Source organism: Dermochelys coriacea, chromosome 9 (assembly GCF_009764565.3).
Source record: "Dermochelys coriacea isolate rDerCor1 chromosome 9, rDerCor1.pri.v4, whole genome shotgun sequence".
NCBI classification, from domain to species: domain Eukaryota; kingdom Metazoa; phylum Chordata; order Testudines; family Dermochelyidae; genus Dermochelys; species Dermochelys coriacea.
In genome coordinates, this window is record NC_050076.1 from 102,178,863 (window position 1) to 102,192,453 (window position 13,591).

Below are 13,591 nucleotides of genomic sequence, written 5' to 3' on the forward strand. Positions count from 1 at the left end.
TACGGTGTTATCTTTGAGTTGATGAGGTTACAATAATGTTCTTTAAACAAAGTGCAGTGTACCCAATTACAGGGAATATGTAGGGGATGCTACAGTAATGTTAGTTATGTGAGAAGGTAATTATAAGGATTTTAATGGTGACCCTTGTATATTTCTGCAGTACACTAAAAGAAAAAACTTTTACCTTAAATATATACTTAAGTGTTTAATTACTGTGACCTCAATAATAGGTTTTGTAAGGGACAGAACTAAGTGAGTTAATAGTCTCCGTTCTCTTCCCATTAACTAAAGCTTATCTAAAACAGGAGAGCTTGAATCAGAGGATCATTTGTATAGTTTTTAATATAAAATGTAGATCATATATATGTATATGCTCTGTAGATGTAGTGCTTAGCAAAGTTATCCCACTGCTCTTATTTGGTTGAACAGTTTTTTAAAATAAAATCACAGCATCACAAGATGGGGGAGATGTATGCAAGTATATACAATAATAGATCTGGAGAGACTCAACTTCTGAATCTCTGGAGCTTTTCTCATCACTTAGCAGTGATCTGACAGAGAGCATAAAAGGGTTTGTCTGCACTAGGAGTATAAGTGGTGTTTTTACAATAATTGAAAAACTCACACATTTTACAGCACTACTTAGCACCCGGTATACATAGACAGACAATAGCATTTAAAACCCAAGGAGTGGGAAGGATACTAGAATTGACCATGACAAGTGACCACAGTTTTAAACACTTTTCTTCAGTGTAGCAATATGTCTACAGGTGGAAAAATGAGGTGTCCTGGAAAATCCATTGGCCATGTCCACACTAGGAAAAAAAAAGTTTGTTTTTAACACTTGTTAGCTCACACATTAATGTGTGTAAAAACCCCAATGTGGATAAGACAAGTTGTACCTTTAACACACAGCTGGTCAAGATAGATCCTGTGTTCCCTACCAGGGAATTACCTCAAGTAATGTGTTAAAACTGTAACTTGTCTATGCTAGGATTTTACCATGTTGCCTAACGTGTTAAGAACAAATTTCTTTTCCTTGTAATTTCAAGACTATTGAAAGCAAAGAGACTGAAGCTGACATTTCTTTGCAATTAAAGTGATCTCAACAGACAATCAGCAAGATCCTCAGGCTGACAACCTTCTGGTTTATAAGAAAGGAGGCTGCAGGCAAAATGTTCTCTGTGAGGGATTCTCACCTGTGGAACTTACTTCCCCATCCTTAACTCAACAGTGTACGGACTTTTTATTTAAATTATTTGTTAAATAATTCCCTGTCAGAACTCTCAAGACATCGCTTATACAGGAGGAGTTGAGTGAGGGAGTTGGGTTGATAGTTTGGGAGTCTTATTCTTTGTACGGTGGACAAGATTTTCTGAGTATATTATTTTGCATTTTACTACATTTAGATGGGTAATACCTACAAAGCCAAAGGCTGACTTCCACAGGTTCCTTCAGAGTGCTTCTCAATAGTTGCCAACTTCTGAAACATTAGCTCTTCACCAGACTCTGACAGAAATAGGGTCTAGGGAAATCTAGCTAGAATAATTGATCATATAATTAGATAGTAATAAATTTAGTAAAATAAGCAAGCAATTTAAATGAACACCTTTTTTTGTGCAGCTGTAGGGCATGGTAGTACAAATTTTGACTGCATATTAGAGTAGTAATATAGATAAATTCATCAGAATTAGGTTTAAGTTTCTCTTGTAAGGCTTGTGATGGTGTCAGTGTTGCAAAGTGATTATTCCAAAAATGTCTTGAGGTAGTTTTATAAATTCTAAGGCCAGAAGGGGACTATAGCGATCATCTAGTCTGACCTCCTGTATAGCACAGGCCATAGGACTGCCCCAAAATAATTCCTAGAGCATATATTATAGAAAAACATCAGTCTTAATTTCAAACTGTCAGTGATGAAGAATCCATCACAACCCTTGATAAATTGTTCCAATGATTAATTACCCTCACTGTTAAAAATGTACACCTTATTTTCAGTCTGAATTTTTCTATCTTTAACTTACAGCCGTTGGATCATGTTATGCCTTTCTCTGCTAGATTGAAGAGCTCCTTATCAAATATTTGTTTTTCATGCAGGAGCTTATAGATTGTAATCAAGTGACACCTTAACCGTGGACTCATAAACTTTAAGGCCAGAAGGGACCATCGTGATCATAGAATCATAGAATCATAGAATATCAGGGTTGGAAGGGACCCCAGAAGGTCATCTAGTCCAAACCCCCTGCTCAAAGCAGGACCAAGTCCCAGTTAAATCATCCTAGCCAGGGCTTTGTCAAGCCTGACCTTAAAAACCTCTAAGGAAGGAGATTCTACCACCTCCCTAGGTAACGCATTCCAGTGTTTCACCACCCTCTTAGTGAAAAAGTTTTTCCTAATATCCAATCTAAACCTCCCCCATTGCAACTTGAGACCATTACTCCTCGTTCTGTCATCTGCTACCATTGAGAACAGTCTAGAGCCATCCTCTTTGAAACCCCCTTTCAGGTAGTTGAAAGCAGCTATCAAATCCCCCCTCATTCTTCTCTTCTGCAGACTAAACAATCCCAGCTCCCTCAGCCTCTCCTCATAAGTCATGTGCTCTAGACCCCTAATCATTTTTGTTGCCCTTCGCTGTACTCTTTCCAATTTATCCACATCCTTCTTGTAGTGTGGGGCCCAAAACTGGACACAGTACTCCAGATGAGGCCTCACCAGTGTCGAATAGAGGGGAACGATCACGTCCCTCGATCTGCTCGCTATGCCCCTACTTATACATCCCAAAATGCCATTGGCCTTCTTGGCAACAAGGGCACACTGCTGACTCATATCCAGCTTCTCGTCCACTGTCACCCCTAGGTCCTTTTCCGCAGAACTGCTGCCGAGCCATTCGGTCCCTAGTCTGTAGCGGTGCATTGGATTCTTCCATCCTAAGTGCAGGACCCTGCACTTATCCTTATTGAACCTCATTAGATTTCTTTTGGCCCAATCTTCCAATTTGTCTAGGTCCTTCTGTATCCTATCCCTCCCCTCCAGCGTATCTACCACTCCTCCCAGTTTAGTATCATCCGCAAATTTGCTGAGAGTGCAATCCACACCATCCTCCAGATCATTTATGAAGATATTGAACAAAACGGGCCCCAGGACCGACCCCTGGGGCACTCCACTTGACACCGGCTGCCAACTAGACATGGAGCCATTGATCACTACCCGTTGAGCCCGACAATCTAGCCAGCTTTCTACCCACCTTATAGTGCATTCATCCAGCCCATACTTCCTTAACTTGCTGACAAGAATGCTGTGGGAGACCGTGTCAAAAGCTTTGCTAAAGTCAAGAAACAATACATCCACTGCTTTCCCTTCATCCACAGAACCAGTAATCTCATCATAAAAGGCGATTAGATTAGTCAGGCATGACCTTCCCTTGGTGAATCCATGCTGACTGTTCCTGATCACTTTCCTCTCCTCTAAGTGCTTCAGGATTGATTCTTTGAGGACCTGCTCCATGATTTTTCCAGGGACTGAGGTGAGGCTGACCGGCCTGTAGTTCCCAGGATCCTCCTTCTTCCCTTTTTTAAAGATGGGCACTACATTAGCCTTTTTCCAGTCATCCGGGACTTCCCCCGTTCGCCACGAGTTTTCAAAGATAATGGCCAAGGGCTCTGCAATCACAGCCGCCAATTCCCTCAGCACTCTCGGATGCAATTCGTCCGGCCCCATGGACTTGTGCACGTCCAGCTTTTCTAAATAGTCCCTAACCACCTCTATCTCTACAGAGGGCTGGCCATCTCTTCCCCATTTTGTGATGCCCAGCACAGCAGTCTGGGAGCTGACCTTGTTAGTGAAAACAGAGGCAAAAAAAGCATTGAGTACATTAGCTTTTTCCACATCCTCTGTCACTAGCTTGCCTCCCTCATTCAGTAAGGGGCCCACGCTTTCCTTGGCTTTCTTCTTGTTGCCAACATACCTGAAGAAACCCTTCTTGTTACTCTTGACATCTCTTGCTAGCTGCAGCTCCAGGTGCGATTTGGCCCTCCTGATATCTTTCCTACATGCCCGAGCAATATTTTTATACTCTTCCCTGGTCATATGTCCAACCTTCCACTTCTTGTAAGCTTCTTTTTTATGTTTAAGATCCGCTAGGATTTCACCATTAAGCCAAGCTGGTCGCCTGCCATATTTACTATTCTTTCGACTCATCGGGATGGTTTGTCCCTGTAACCTCAACAGGGATTCCTTGAAATACAGCCAGCTCTCCTGGACTCCCTTCCCTTTCATGTTAGTCCCCCAGGGGATCCTGGCCATCTGTTCCCTGAGGGAGTCAAAGTCTGCTTTCCTGAAGTCCAGGGTCCGTATCCTGCTGCTTACCTTTCTTCCCTGCGTCAGGATCCTGAACTCAACCAACTCATGGTCACTGCCTCCCAGATTCCCATCCACTTTTGCTTCCCCCACTAATTCTACCCGGTTTGTGAGCAGCAGGTCAAGAAAAGCGCTCCCCCTAGTTGGCTCCCCTAGCACTTGCACCAGGAAACTGTCCCCTACGCTTTCCAAAAACTTCCTGGATTGTCTATGCACCGCTGTATTGCTCTCCCAGCAGATATCAGGAAAATTAAAGTCACCCATGAGAATCAGGGCATGCGATCTAGTAGCTTCCGTGAGTTGCCGGAAGAAAGCCTCATCCACCTCATCCCCCTGGTCCGGTGGTCTATAGCAGACTCCCACCATGACATCACTCTTGTTGCACACACTTCTAAACTTAATCCAGAGACACTCAGGTTTTTCCACAGTTTCGTACCGGAGCTCTGAGCAGTCATACTGCTCCCTTACATACAGTGCTACTCCCCCACCTTTTCTGCCCTGCCTGTCCTTCCTGAACAGTTTATAACCATCCATGACTGTACTCCAGTCATGTGAGTTATCCCACCAAGTCTCTGTTATTCCAATCACGTGATCATCTGGTCTGACCTCCTGCACATCACAGGCCACAGAACCTCACCCACTCATTCCTGTAATAGGCACATAACTTCTGGCTGAGTTATGGAAGTCCTCAAAACTTGTTTTGAAGACTTCAAGTTACAGAGAATCCACCACTTACTCTATTTCAAACCAACAAATGACCCAGGCCCTATGCTGCAGAGGAAAGTGAAAATTCCTCAGGGTCCCTGCCAATCTGACCCAGGGAGAAATTCCTGCCTGAACCCAAATAGGCTGATGAGTTAGACCCTGCTCATATGGGCAAGACGCACCAAAAAGACCTGGGAAACAATTCTGTGTAATAACTCAGAGCCCTCCCCATTTAGTGTCTCATCTCTGGCCATTGGGGATATTTGCCAATAGCAGGCATGGATTGGTCATATGTCATTGTAGGCAATCTCATCATACCATCCCCGCCATAAATGTATCAAGTTGAGTCTTAAAACTAGTTAAGTTTTTTGCTCCCCTTGGAAGGCTGTTCCAGAACTTCACTTCCTTCTGTGGTTAGAAACCTTTGTGTAATTTCAAGTCTAAACTTATTGATGGCCAGTTTATAGCCATTTGTTCTTGTGCCAACATTGGTCCTTAATTTAAATAACTCCTCTCCTTCCCCAGTGTTTATCCCTCTGATGTATTTATAGAGAGCAATCATATTTCTCCTCAGCCTTCATTGTGTTAGGGTAAACATGCCAAGCTTCCCAGGTTAGAGTCCCCCATTGTGTAAATGTGGTCTGCTTTCTTTGTAGATAAATGTTTACATTTAGCTGTATTAAAATGAATATTGTTTGCTTTCACACAACTTACTTAGCAATCCAAAATGCTTTGTATTAGTGACATATCTTCATTATTTACTACTCCCCCAGTTATTTGTCATATGCAAACTTTATCAGTGATAATTTTTTGTTGTCCTTCAAGTAGTTGTCCCTTTGTATATTACATTGAGCATATGCATGTGCTCCATGCACCTGGAGCCGGAGAATCTTGAAAGAAGCATCCATTGGTCCATGCGTGTGCCCTCACTCTCCTCATGCCTCCAGCCAAGGCAGTAAAGAGTGGGGCATTCCAATCACTCTCCAGTTCCTTCTTACTGCCTCATGGCTGGGGTCAGAACCTTCAGTGTCCAAATTTTGTGAGGATTTGCAGGGAAGGGATAAGGGGGTTCCCTAGCTCATGGTTTTCTCTCATATTAGATTAGGATTCCTACAGAGGACAGCTCATTTACTTACCAGATCAGTGGTCGTGGGTCACCAGTGTGGTTAGATGTTTAGCTGTGTGTGTGTTTTTTTTGTGTGCTGCCTCAGCTCTGTACACACAGCTGGCACAGCAGACCTCAAGCGAACCGTCCAGTGACCACAAGATCCGTTAAGGTACGAACACCCGGCCAGGTTTATTGTTAATGAAGCACGGTAATAGCATCTGGTAAACTCTACAAAGATATTAAAATATGTATGCCCCGACACTGGATGCAGCTCAGTGAGTGGCCGGACTTTCCACTGCTTACTGGGTTGGCCAAAAATACTCCCTCTGAGATGCATCTTTATACCCCAGTACAAACACGTTATTACTGCCCCTTTGACATAGTTAGTTACTGCCCTCTGACGTGCCACAAGTCCTTTTCATTTTGTACATGTTAGTTCAATTAAAACATTTCTATTACGTACTGTCATCCTGACCTTATCTTTTAAGAGGGGTCAGTGTGTTCCTGTTATCCTTGGGGAATGTTTTTGTACCATCCTTAATATCAGGATGTTCTGGTACCACTTGATATTAGGATGAGCTTGCGTGAGTACTCTGTGACTAGCACTTCTTAGGAATGCGTATTTTTGCAATATTAGCCCTGTTCTGGCCAAATTCTGTATGCAGGTCCTGCCTCATACCAGGCTTTTAATACAAGGGCTTATATCTCAGGCTCTCCTTCTGCTACAGAGCCTGAGGATGTTGCTCTCAGGGTGATGCTTTACTTCTTCCACGATCAAACCATCTGAATTATGCCTTCTTTTCCTTACCAGTCCTACCTTGGGTCTTCTGGAAGATTCATTAGAACAGGGCACAAGTCGTCCTCACCGCCCCTATTGGACCAGACAATTTTGGTTCCTGAGTTGTCTTCTCATGTTGCCTCAGTCACTGATGAACAGTCAGCCTTTTTCCGATCTCCTGACCCAGGAAAAGGGCAAACTCAAACATTCCAATCACTCCATCTCCGACTGTGGTTTTAGGATGGGTGTTGACTCTAGAATGTTCATACTCTGAAGCTGTACAAAGCATCCTTACTTACAGTAGAAAGGATTCCACTAGCAAATGCTGCATAGCCAAGAGGAGGCATTTATCTAGGAACAATAAAAATGTATATCCCCTAAGATGTGGATATTCCACTTATTCTGGACTATCTTCTTTCCTTCAGAACAGCAGGTGTTTTTATCAATTTTTTATGGGTCCACTTGGGAGAAGTCAGTGTATACAACCCACCTTTGCAGGGTTACTCAATTTTCACTTACCTATTGGCCAACAGATTCTGGAAAGGTCTAATCAGAGCCTTTCCTGCTCTGAGAGAACCTACTTCTCAATGGGATCTGAACCTTGTTCTTTCAGTGCTCACTAAGCCTCCCTTTGAGCGACTGGCTTCATGTTCCATGTTTCTCCTATCCATGAAGATTGCATTCCTGGTAGCCATCACCTATCCAGGAGGCTGGGTGAGTTTGGAGCTCTGATGGTGGATCTGCCTTACACTATATTCAATAGAGATATATTCATTCATTATTCAATATTACACTATATTCAGTAGAGACATATTCATTATGCTTATAGCCTAAATTCACCCTCCCAGTAGTTCGTTTCATCTGAACTAGTCAATTCACTTACCTGTATTCTTTCCAAAGCCACATGCATCTACAGAATAGAGCAGGCTTCATTCCTCGACGTGCAGTGACCATTAGCCGTATATCTGCAAAGAACAAAACCATTCAAAAAATCTCCCAGACTGATCATAGTGGAAAGAGTTTGAGGTCAAGCTGTGTCCTTTCAAAGAATGTCCATGTTGTGGATTGTTTGTAATGACTTTCAAATGATGGAGGTCTCAGGAAGCTACTTAAGAGCATACCTTCCCATGACAACTAGAAGGCTTGGCGAGGAAGGCCAAAGCTATACAAAGCATGACAAGCATGTTGGGTGGTTTGGTGGGAGTGAGGGATCCAGTTATTGTGCAAAAAGAAGAGGAGTACTTGTGGCACCTTAGAGACTAACAAATTTATTTGAGCATAAGCTTTCGTGAGCTACAGCTGTAGCACACTACAGCTTATGCTCAAATAAATTTGTTAGTCTCTAAGGTGCCACAAGTACTCCTTTTCTTTTTGCACAATAACTGGATCCCTCACTCCCACCAAACCACCCAACATGCTTGTCATGCTTTGTATAGCTTTGGCCTTCCTCGCCAAGCCTTCTAGTTGTCATGGGAAGGTATGCTCTTAAGTACTCCTTTTCTTTTTGCGAATACAGACTAACACGGCTGCTACTCTGAAACCAGTTATTGTGCAATTGCTTAAGAAGCTTCACACTAAAAATCCTGGGTTCCTGAGGCTGGTAGCTCAGCGAGAAGTGCCCCTCTAACTTGCCTTCTGGATCCACCCCGCCATAAGTTCTGTGTGGGTGAAGGTGAGTCAGTCCAATTTCTGAGCTGGCCTGAACCCCTATTTTGTGAAAAAGGCATCCAAGTTCTGAACTTCTCTATGTGGGAAATCAGGCAAAAAACTGGGAGGAAAAGAGATTTCAAGATTTTACTCTCAAGTTAAGCAGTGACGAATTAAAGTTTTCTGTGCAAGTTGCGGCTGTAGAGTCATCATCCTATGATCTCCTCAGAACCCTCAGACTTGTGTTCTGTTGCTCCTTTTCCAATTTTCCAATTTCTTATAGTCAGCTAAGTTTTTCATAAGGTTTTGGGGATTGCTATTAGTTACTTATTTCTTGACTCTCTTGTTTTACTTGCAATAATTTTCTCTGGAGTTCTCTACCATTCATTCACTTTCCAAGCCATGAAACTTAGAAAAGAAGAGTTCTGTTACTTTAGCGGGGAAAAAGGTGTTTTTTACCACTCTTCTCAATAATATGTTTCAGCTCTCTAGATCAGGGGTTCTCAACTTTATCTCTGAGGGCCCCCCCAACATACCGTAAAAACTCCATGGCCCACCTCTGACACAACTCTTTTTTTCTGCATGTAAAACCTAGGGCCATGATTAAGGGGTGGCAAGCAGGGCAACTGCCCGGGCCCCATGCCACCAGGGACCCCACAAAGCTCAGTTGCTCAGGCTTCAGTTTCAGGGCCTGCAGCCTCATGCGGTGGAGCTTCAGCTTTCTGCCTTGGGCCCCAGGAAATCTAATGCTGGCCCTGCTTGGTGGTCCCCTGAAACCTGCTTGTGGCCCTCTAGGGGACCCCAGACCCGTGGTTGAGAGTCACTGCTCTAGCTGGTTGCTCCCTTGATGTGCTCCTTTAACTAAAAGTTTTAGCTTTTGGGGGTTAGTTTGATGAGCAAATTAACTTGAACTGTTTTGCTATGTAGGCAAAAACATCCAAAGTGTAAAGAACGCTCACTTGGAATGAACTCTCCCTCAGCTCCTTTTGGTAGAGTTGTTAGTGTTTGTCCAATTATAGCCTCTCTCTGTCTGTGTATAAAATGTCTTTGCTGTTCAAATATTTTATAATCTTTTTTGTAAGAGAAATCTTACGTTTTGCCTTAGGCTGTTCCTTTAAGTCATTAAACTTTGCCATTCATTTCAATGGGAGCACTGTTGGGGCCAGTAATAGTGGTTGAGATATTCCAGTGCCTGTTAATTAGCCCTTTTATTCTTGGGTTCCATACAATAGAAGCAGCTTCTGTGTCTACCATTGCTGTTATAACATAAACCATACAAATTAAAAGGAACTTAAATTATCATGTAAATGAAATTCTATAAAGTACGTTGCTCTGTATCTAAGCAGTATTTGGAGAAGATTGTATCTTCGTACTGTATCTAGTCCAATTTTTGAATATTTCAGTGTGAGTAATTATTAGACACCCTGCTGTTTGTCAGGGTTTTTTCCAGATGAAAACAAAGTATATTTTATATATTGGTAAAAAAAAAAAATAAAAAAAAATGAATAACTGTAAATCAAGCTAGGATTAGTCTATACAATATAATATAGCCTGGTAGCTGTCAATGCTCAGAAAAAATAAAAAATTACTAATTGGGCTAGTGGAAAGGTAGCTTTCAAGAAAATATTTAACATTTTAATCAAAATTGAAGTTAATAAAGGAAATTTAATTTATTAATCAAGACAAGCACAGAACATGGCACAACCCCATTAATGCACCTTGGGAATAACTGATCATAATGCTTAAAAGGATTATGCACAATAAAGTTGTAATAGATCAGATTTAGACCAAGTAATCAATTAAACGATTAAAACTATTTAAATTTAAAGAGTAAATATTTTGCAGACTAGATTTGAGATGGTCTGTTTTGAGACCTGCAGATAATGTTTAGCAGAGTAGCATACAAACAGTAGCAACATACAAAATGGATGATGGAGGAGTCAAACAGGAGTTGTAAAATTCACAACTAAAGGTTACAAGTACATTATGGATATTAATTAGGTCAAACACAGAAACAAGATTTAAACATTCTAGTTTAAAAACAAATTTATCTTAAAAATCTACATGTTAAAACTTTCTAACAGACATGCACTCTACTCTGTCTGCATGTTTCAGTGCAACATAAACTCCCAGGATACCTACCTGTACCTCTTTTGCCCTGCATATGATTTAAAGCAGGGATCTCAAACTCAAATCATCACGAGGGCCACATGAGGGCTAGTACATTGGCCCAAGGGCCACATCACTGAAAACTTTTCATACAACAATGCAAAAGTATAGTAAAAAATGAAGAGTAATAGAGTATGCTATTAAAAGTCAATGTATTCACTTTTTTAAAACTGTAGTGCGAAGAGGGATTTTAATAAAATATAAACACTCACCTCACTCAAATGACAAAACATGCATTTACTTTTAGAATTACATCAATTAAAGCTCCCCCTCTGTCCCCAGCTCCGTTCCAACCCCTTCCCAAAGTCCCTGCCCCAACTCCATCGCCTCCCTGCCCCTATTCCAACCCCTTCCACAAATCCCTGGCCCCACCTCTTCTCCGCCTCCTCCCCCTCCCTCCTGGAAAGTCTTAAGCGCCACCAAACAGCTGTTTGGCGGCGGGAAACGCTGGGAGGTAGGCGGAGGAGTGGGGACATGGTGCACTGGGGGGTTGGAGGATAAGGGGAGCTTGGCTGCCGGTGGAGTTGGCGCCTATGACGGGCCGCAGGAAATAACTCTGCGGGCCTCATGTTTGAGACTCCTGATTTAAAACAGGAACACTGCAGTCTGCCATAACACCATTTTCTGTCTGTCCTGCCCTCCTTTGGAAATAATCCTGCATTTTTCTATTTGCTTGCAAGTTCTCTCATTGGATAGCTGTGTTTTAGCATGTACCTTGATATATAAAAAGAAAAGGAGGACTTGTGGCACCTAAGAGACTAACACATTTATTTGAGCATAAGCTTTTGTGAGCTACAGCTCACTTCATCGAATGCATCCGATGAAGTGAGCTGTAGCTCACGAAAGCTTATGCTCAAATAAATTTGTTAGTCTCTAAGGTGCCACAAGTCCTCTTTTTCTTTTTGCGAATACAGACTAACACGGCTGCTACACTGAAACTTGATATACAAGTAACTCTTGCCTTAGTTACAAGTTAATTGAGTTGTGGGACACCATGAATTGGCTGCTTTATTAATGTGGTTCTCCCATTTGTTTTGTTTCATTTTTATTATACAACTTGAAACTACTCCCAATTACACTAGTATTAAATTAATGTAGTGTGTTGTGGCAATACGGCCGATTTTAGTTTGGTGGGTCGTGTGCTTTTCTTGGCAGGGAGCTAAGATGCTAACTTTTGCTCTTCGCTCTGAGTCCCAGCCCCTCTCAAACCCTGTGGGTTTCTTACCCTCGTCCCCCTTAGGTGGGGTTACCCTCAGTCCTTGGATGCTGGGGGGAAGGGAGTCTCCCTATTCTGCTGGGCAGGGTCTCCCTCACTCCAATTTTTAGGCCTTCCAAATCTCTCAGCACACCTCCAAGCTCCAGTCCATTCTTCTTCCTCCTCCTCCTCCTCGGTCTGCCTGTTGCAGAGGGTTTTATTAGGTTCCTAACAGGGCCTTACTTGACTGCAGGTGCTCCAGTTAACCGGGAGCCACCATCCCTAGTCTACAGGGAACCATGCCTTAATTAGCCTTGAGCTTATATATCTAGCACTCTCCCACTGCTCCCTGGCCCTCTTGTATCACAGTGTATAGTTCCCCTCAATTTGCCACTAATTTAAGTAATTATGAAGCCTATGAGGAAAACATATAGAAACTGGCTTGATATTGACAAACTTTAAAGGAAAAATAAAATAAAAATGTTTGTCAAGTTTCATAGAATACTCTGGAGGTGATTATTAGTTTATATCAAAAGCTAGATAATGAATTAACAGTTTTGTACTTCTTTCCTAACAATTATAAAACAAGTTTAATTCAAGTATATAATGTATCGGCATTTTACTGTATAAATCTTGTTAGCCTGCCACCTGTTAATGTTCTAGTTTAAAAAACAAAACAAAAAACAATTACAGGGCTTGGTTTTACAGAATATTAATAATGGAATATGGAACCTTTCACCTCCTACTTGTTTGAGGGCATTGCAGGCCATCTGTGAATGAAGATTATTGTTTGGTAGCTCTCCAGTGGCCTATATAAAATGAGCTAGTGTTCTTAGGCCCTGTTTCTGGTGAAGAAAAAAACGTCATCACCACTACAGTTTGCTGATTTGTAAATTGATCAAATGTTGAAGGGGCAGTGCCACACTCAGGAATGACATGCACATGATATTGATAAGATCGCATGTGGTGAACCCAAACAAATGGGCAGCTTATGTTTCTGACTTCAAACCTTCTGCTATTTCCCTGGACAAAATCTTTGAAAAAACCCAAGAGTCCTGGGATTCTAAGGGGCCTTGCAGTACTGCTAGTCCCAAGCATTCAACAATCATGAATCAGGCTCCAAAATATCATATATGTTTGGGTTCTTTTTCTGTGTTTTCTGGTCTCTGAGTCTTTAGGCTACACTCAGGTGATGTTGTCCAGCTTTTTCCCCTGACCATAAAGGTAAAAACTTACTTTTAAAAAAAAAATGACATTCTCATGACTCTGAGCTGGGGCTTTAAGAAAAAAACAAGTATAGTGAGATTCCCTTCACCAGGTCCTAGAGCCCGGGCTCCAATCTGAGCCCAGAAATTTTCACAGCAATGAAACCGCTCCGCAGCCTGTCAGCTGGTGTAGTCCAGCCATAGTCTAATTGCTGTGTAGGCGTATGCTAAGTCTTTCAGTACACCACATACTCATTATTGAAACTAAGCTTTAAAATTAACAGTTTTTTATACCTTAGTTATAGTTAGGCTTGGCAGAATTCAATTTTTAGTTTTTGATAATTTTGACAGATAATATCAATGCTTATTCTGAAGATTTTTTTAGATTTTTATTTTTTTAAATATTCACAGTTACACAAAATTATGAGGAG

General features: G+C 41.9%; 1 protein-coding gene across 13 annotated transcripts in view; it reads left to right on the forward strand.

Annotated features, from left to right (window-relative positions):
- Window positions 1-13,591, forward strand: part of KLHL13 (kelch like family member 13) — a 134,998-nt gene that overhangs the window by 97,794 nt on the left and 23,613 nt on the right. The gene's annotated exons all lie outside the window — the stretch shown is intronic.